Source organism: Nothobranchius furzeri, chromosome 4 (assembly GCF_043380555.1).
Source record: "Nothobranchius furzeri strain GRZ-AD chromosome 4, NfurGRZ-RIMD1, whole genome shotgun sequence".
NCBI lineage: Eukaryota > Metazoa > Chordata > Actinopteri > Cyprinodontiformes > Nothobranchiidae > Nothobranchius > Nothobranchius furzeri.
Window position 1 is genome coordinate 49,199,497 of NC_091744.1, and position 7,234 is coordinate 49,206,730.

The 7,234-nt window shown below is 37.8% G+C and overlaps 1 long non-coding RNA gene across 2 annotated transcripts; it reads right to left on the reverse strand.

Moving 5' to 3' along the window:
- Positions 1-4,315: 4,315 nt before the first annotated feature.
- Positions 4,316-7,022, reverse strand: LOC129157106 (uncharacterized). Of its 2 annotated transcripts, XR_011520298.1 has the most exons (5): positions 6,359-7,022; positions 6,153-6,221; positions 5,109-5,213; positions 4,763-4,956; positions 4,316-4,525 (listed from the first exon to the last, which is right to left on the reverse strand). It is a non-coding gene; the product is annotated as an uncharacterized lncRNA (long non-coding RNA). The 2 variants fall into 2 exon arrangements; XR_008560470.2 differs by lacking the exons at positions 4,316-4,525; positions 4,763-4,956 and adding an exon at positions 5,801-5,875 and having other exon boundaries at positions 5,152-5,213.
- Between the last annotated feature and the right edge of the window lie 212 nt (positions 7,023-7,234).

Below are 7,234 nucleotides of genomic sequence, written 5' to 3' on the forward strand. Positions count from 1 at the left end.
TATTTTATTGAGCTTAAATTTTTGTTTGACTACAGATTTAATTTGGTGATATTCTAAAAAGCTATTCTTATCCATTCCAAATTGGGAGACTATTTGATTAAATGGGATGAAGTCCAATCCTTCATATATGTGTTCCAGGTATAGGATTCCTTTATTTTTCCAGTCCGGAAGGTTCATCATTTTGTTGTTTTGCAAAATGTCAGGATTATTCCAGATAGGTGCATGGTACTAGTGAAGACTCAGTCATTTTAAGATACTCCCACCATGCTGTCAGAGAGGTGCTGATACTAATACTTTTGAAGCTTTCATGTTTTCTTATGCTTGAGCTAATAAATGGTAAGTCTGAAAGCTCTATCGTATTGCAAAGTTTCTGTTCTATATCTAACCAGGACTCATCTAGTGGGTTATCTTGCAACCATCTTGGTATATATTGCAGCCTGTTGGCTAAGAAATAATAATAAAAGTTGGGTAAATCCAGTCCTCCTCTGTCTTTGGTCTTCTGAAGTGTTTTTAAGCTAATTCGACGAGGTTTATCCTGCCAAAGGAATTTAGTAATTGAGGAGTCCAGAGATTTAAACCAGTCAGCTGGTGGTTTGTTTGGGATCATCGAGAATAAGTAATTTATTCTGGGTAAGACCATCTTTTTAATTGTAGCAACTCTCCCCATGAGTGATATTGGTAAGGATTTCGATCTTGCAAGATCATCTTCCACTTTCGTTAAAAGTGGGATGTAGTTTAGTTTGGTTAGATCTGCTAACTTGGGAGAGATATTAATTCCCAGGTATGTGATATTCCCTGACTCCAATTGTGTATTAAGCAAATTGACAAATGAGAAATTAATTGGTAGAACTGTGGATTTTAACCAGTTTATAGAGTAATCTGAAACTCTTGAAAAAGAGTTTATCAGTTCTATTGCTTGGGAGAGAGAGGATTGAGAATTCTGGAGAAAGAGTAAAACATCATCTGCATAAAGACTGATCTTATGTTCTATTTTCTTACACTTTATCCCTTTAATATCGGTTGTTTGCCTAATTGATGCTGCTAGTGGTTCGATAAAGATAGCAAATAGTGAGGGGGAGAGTGGGCATCCCTGCCTGGTCCCCCTCTGAAGACAGAAGCTAGCTGATATTTGGTCGTTCGTCCTGACACGTGCTGTTGGTGAACTGTATAATGTTTGTAGCCAGTTTATGAAGAAGTTCCCAAAACCAAATTTATGTAAAGTTGCAAATAAGAACTTCCAGTTAACTCTTTCAAAAGCTTTTTCTGCATCTAGAGATAATATACTAGTTTCTATGTTTCTACTGTAAGAGAAATCTATCAAATTAAGTAATCTACGTGAGTTTGTGGATGACTGTCTAGCCTTAATGAAACCAGTTTGGTCAGGGTGTATTATGAAGGGGGTTACCTTCTCTAATCTTTTGGCCAGGGCTTTACAAATTATTTTGAGATACACATTAATAAGAGAAATTGGGCGATAGCTGGTTGGAAATGCTGGGTCTTTGCCTGGTTTTAACAAGAGACTAATATTGGCTGAATTCATGTTTGGCTGTAATCTGCCGCTCTTCGATTTCCCTCACCATTCTGAAAAATGTTGGAGCCAGAATGATCCAGAATTCTTTGTAGAATTCTACTGGGAACCCGTCTGGACCTGGAGCTTTCCTATTAGTCATGGATTTAAGGGCTTCCTGGAGCTCCGCTGATGTTAGTGGCGAGTCCAGGACTGTAACTTGGCTGTCTGATAATTTAGGAAGTGTTATCCTGTCAAGGAACTCATTGATCTCATTATCTGATGGGTTTATCTGTGGTGAGTACAAAGTTTGGTAAAAGTCTCTGAAGGTGTTGTTTATTCTTTCAGGGTAATTAACTATATTCCCGGTTGAGTCTTTAACAGCAGATATGGTAGTTTTCTCTTTATTTATTTTTAATTGGCTAGCTAAGAATTTACCTGATTTATTACTATGTTCGAAGTTTTCTATTCGTAGTCTTTGTGCTAAAAATTGTGTCTTTTTGTCAATAATTCCATGAAGTTCTAATTTAGCTTTACGTAATTTGCTCATTGACTCTTCTTCTGTGGATGCCTCTAAAGACTTGATGATTTCCTCTAACTCCTGAATACGTTTGTTTTCTGTTTTTTTCCTATGTGATGAGAAAGAGATTATTTTTCCTCTCATCACTGCCTTTCCTGCCTCCCAAAGAATAGGTGCTGATGTTCCAGGCAGGTCATTATGTTCTAAATATAAAGCCCACTCCTTTTTAAAAAAATCAATAAAACCTTCGTCTTTAAGCAGTGATGTATTAAACCTCCAGTTTTTGCTTGGTGGGATTGTCTTCTTATTTACCAGTGTTAAAGAAACCGGAGCATGGTCGCTGACAACTCAGTGTCTGAAATGTCAGCCAAAAATGAGCTGCTGACTAGAAAATAATCCAAACGTGAGTGAGAGTGATGGATGTGTGAAAAAAAGTATACTCTCTACGGTTAGGATGAAGAGATAGCCATGCATCACAAAGCCCATAATCACTCATGTACTGTTTAACTATGTTAGTGGATTGCCAATTGCGCTGAGTCCCAGCTGTACTGAGTCTGTCTGTTAAAGAGTTCATCCAAAAATTAAAATCACTTCCAAGTATAAGTGGACAGTCCAAGTGTTCGGAGAGTACAGAGAAAAAATTATGAAAGAATGGAGGGTCATCAATATTTGGACAGTATATGCTGACAATACATAATGTTGGTTCTGTACAGATATTTTTAACATTATAAATCTACCCTCTGGATCACAGACTGTGTCCAAGTGCCTCAGGTGTTTTAAGTTCATCTGCGGATGTGGCTGATCTATGAGTCTCTTGTAACAATATTACGTCTGCTTGCACTCTCTTTAGCTGATCAAAAATTTTCAATCTCTTCTCTCTAGAGCCAACTCCATGTACGTTCCATGAGACAAACCTTAGTGCACCCATAGATGTGTGTGTGAGCAGCTATGACGCCTTCATGTGTATGAGATAAGTAATTAAACACATATATTGATCTTATAGTAAATAATAATAACAAGGGTATTGTTATCATCATTATTATCATTTGCAACATTAAAGGAGCATGGGGCAGGATGAAGAAACGAAACTCATTAGTGACACACTCGGCGCTGTGAGTAACTGCAGCCCGGCACGAGAGCGCGCACAAACTCTTCACTAGAAAAAAAAAGTTACAGTGATGTACGGCCAGAGCGCGGCTCGAAAAAGGCACCGTGTCGAGCGATGAAGTAAGTAACATTGTTACTTTAGTCTAATATTTGTATAATTCCATGACAAAATTAGCATTTTAATTCAGCCATGACACTCGTGATGTAAAGCAAGTGCTCCTTCCTATGAAACATTCATAAGCCAGTTTTGTGACTGGTGAGCAAGACAGTAACATGATGCTACCTTATCAGCATAAGGCTTTGTGGCTGCAGGTGATTTCTGATGTTTTTAGACCAATTACAGTTATTATTTTGCACTAAGCTTACTAACAAGCTAATGTTATTGTTTATACATCATGTAAGAACATCCAATTTCAAGTCACTGACATCATTTGTGAAACCAATTTCATTACAGGACAGGCATCACAACAATGTAAATAAGAACATAAATATCAATGTTTAGTTCAAAAATGCATCAAAATAAAATCATAATATCAACAAGACCTACAGGGTAATACAGTCATTTTTCCATTACTGTCATTTTCAGGAATTCACATTGGAAGGAGTGATGGAAGACAGTTCAGATGGAGTGTGCCCGAGCCTGCCACAGACTTTGATGTGTCGTGGGAAAGTCTGAGACCAGGGGCTAAAGGAAAGGGGAGAGGAAAAGGTTGCTCCGAGGGTCGGGGAAGGACACGCTCAAGGGGTGAGGGCAGCAGGTTGAGGTCCAGAACTCCTTCAAGAGGACCAGGGCGCCGGGGTAGGCAGCGAACAGCTTTCAGAGAAGAGGGCAGAGACCGGCTTGCACAGCTGAGAGCTGCCAGTATAGCTGAGATACAGGTTGGTTGTGGCCATTTGTGTAAAAAAATAAAATAAAATAATAGATGCCAAAAACGAAAACATCACTCACTGGAGATATGAATCTAGTCATGTAAACATATGCTCTTTAATTTCTAGACAGCTTTACAACACCTGAGCCAGGAGGAGAGAGATTATATTCTCGAGAGAGTGGTGACCCGTCTTCCAGGGGTGACACTGGATATCCTGGAGTTTCGGCAAGAGACGCCAGGACACCATCTTCCTGACTGAGGGCACCCTAACCCAAAAATCCAAACCGTTTATCTACAACTACAGTAGTTCCAACACAGCACAATACCTCAAAATAACTTTAGCTGAAGACAGCATTTTCACCCAAAAATAAACAAACAGTTTGTGCAATATATTTATTTTTATTTATGTACAAAAAAGTTCTGTTATTTGCATTTGTACATAGTATTTTTTCTTAATTTCTAATAAATCTGTGTGCATGAAAGAAGTCATTCCTGTCTTTTGATGCTTCACGTAGCTGGGGCCTTTATGGAGAGAGAGCAGCAGCATTAGATCATACATAGATTACATGAGAATGCAGTTCTGGAAACTCTCCAGTTCTGAAGTTGACCTGTAAAAAAATAAAAGCTACAACTTTATAGATTATTAGGAATCACACCTTTGATTGCCTTTTCACCCACAATTGTCATCTCTATATGTAAATTGTCAGCTTTGATATTGACACTTTAGCTTTTTTGCTTATGAAAATGTTATTAATATACCTAAAGGTCAGATTGGTGACATCCTTCAACCAGCGTCTGTTGAACATGATTCGTTGAAGAGCCTCGTGTGGTGGAGATCATGGTACCATAAGCTCTTTATCACTGGTCGTTGCATCAAGTGGTCCATGGTCACATTTGCCACGGGTCCATTCATGCTTCCCTGTGACATGGTGAAGCACACCCACCCACATGTCCTAACAGAAAAAATAAGTTTTATTTGAAAACTTTACATGTGACAGAAGCGCTCACCAACAGAAACACGAGAGCTGGCACTATTATGAAAAGAAAGGTAATTATGTCAATGTGCATTGTTGTCTTGTTGTCCAAAAGATGTCACAATACTTACATTAAACATATCACGATGTTGTGCTTTCTGGCAGATGTACCAGAATTGGTTGATGATGTCATTCAGCCACACAAGTAGGATGGAAATTCCCTTTAGGATCCCAGCCTGTGAACAAGGATAAAACAACAATTCCATCTTTTAGTTCTTTTTAAAACATAGAAGGGTTTTATTTACCTGCAACATTTTGTTTGCGGCTGAAAACTTCGTCAGCCTGACAAAGTTTTCATAACAGTTCTATTCTGTTATGAAAACAATAAATAGAAGTAGAATTAATATATTGTTTTAAGACTTTGGAGTTTAAAAAAAGAGTGTAGATAAGAATAGGGCTGGGCAATATGGCCTCAAATCTATATTGCGATATAATCTGAAGCATGTGCAGTAACGATATATATTGCGATATATTTTTTCATCTGTTTATAGATGTCAAATTGACATGCTTTTAGATATCCTCATGTGGCAAATATATGCCACTTGAGGCATATAGGCCTCCTCCTCCGCCCACTCCATGCTTGCAGTCACCGCCATTCTGTTGTCCCATTGTCAGCAGGGTGCACATCTTAGTGACGTCATGTGTTATCACAATATCGCCGTATTGCGATATAGCCAAAAACTATCATTACCCAATTTTATATCATTTCTACCTTATATCGTTTATATTGCCCACCCCTAGATAAGAAGACATTGAAACTCACACACTGTTGAGTAAGTTGTTTGCTTGGTCCTCATCAATTTGGACTGCATCCGTAGCTAGATCCATGGATTTGAAACTACAAACAACACAATAATATTTGTTGTACGTAAAGATAAATACTGGAACTTACCTGAAATGGTACTGATTCTAAAGAGATAAATGTGGAGCCTAATACATCTGTCATTAATTATTTCTGCAAATAACAACAATCTGCTGTGAATTGACACTTCACAACATAAATAAATATATATAATGACTTATATTTGCTTATCTATTGTGTTTTTATCTTTTTTGCACATAGTACAGCAGTAATTTCCTGCATATATGGCAAGACTTCTCATGAACAAATTTACCTTTCTTCAAAAGGATCCAAATCTAGGTCATCAGCTAAGGCCTCAACACCAGCCATTAGAAAATCTTCCCTGTAAAGATAATGTCAGAAGTGTTTGGTGGCGCGATGTTAGTTCTGAACCAAGTGTGGATATGCAAGGTGTAATTTAATGTATGAAATATCATAGCACAAAAATGGGAATATTTGTTTTACAGAAAAGATACTAACCCCTCAGACACAGGTTCAGTTGGAGATAATCGATGCGACATTTTAGCTGCTGTTCTCTTACTGGGTGTTGAGGTTGCCTTCACATAACCTCCCTGAATTGCAGTTTCAGGAGCCTGCTTCTTCCGGTAGCTGGAAAACACATTTTTAAACAAAAATGTCAAAAAGTTGGTTGAGACTCTACACCTTCTGTTTACATAGATCAATAATGGCTAAGCTTCTTTACCTGTGGCACAACTAGTAATATGAAAATGCAGGTCAGTTATAAAAAAAATTATTTATCATTTTCACAAACATATTTTATTCTGACCTACATTCAACTGGACAAATTTAGAAAAATAAACACAAACTTCTGCACAACTTTACTTTTAGTCAAACGTGTTGTTATGGCTGACATTATTTATTCTTATGTAGCACAGCGATAGCGCTAGGGAAATATATTCTGATGGGGTTCTGTTACACAAACCCCACAAATAACATTATCTACTAAAGTAACAGTCCTGCTTAGAGGTTGGACTGTAGATAAAATATGACATAATTCTAAAGACTCATCTTTGGTTTGGAAAATGTCCGTTCTCTTCTACAAACTGAAGCGTGATCGCAGCTAACATGCTAACGCACGCTAGCTCTCTCCGGCTGAGCGGTAACGTCATATAATCAAATCAAGCTCTGTTTTTCTCGTCAGAATAAACGGAGCATCCATTTATCTCCAAACACATGCGGCGTGTCGTCCACAAAACGTAGAAGTGATCCGGTTACTCCTTAGTTGCTTTTAGCTTTTTCAAACTGATCAGGAAGCCATATGCTAAACACCGTTAGCTTAGATAAGTTTCTTGTTCATCTGCACAAAGATTTGTTAGATTACCTAAATCAGCATTA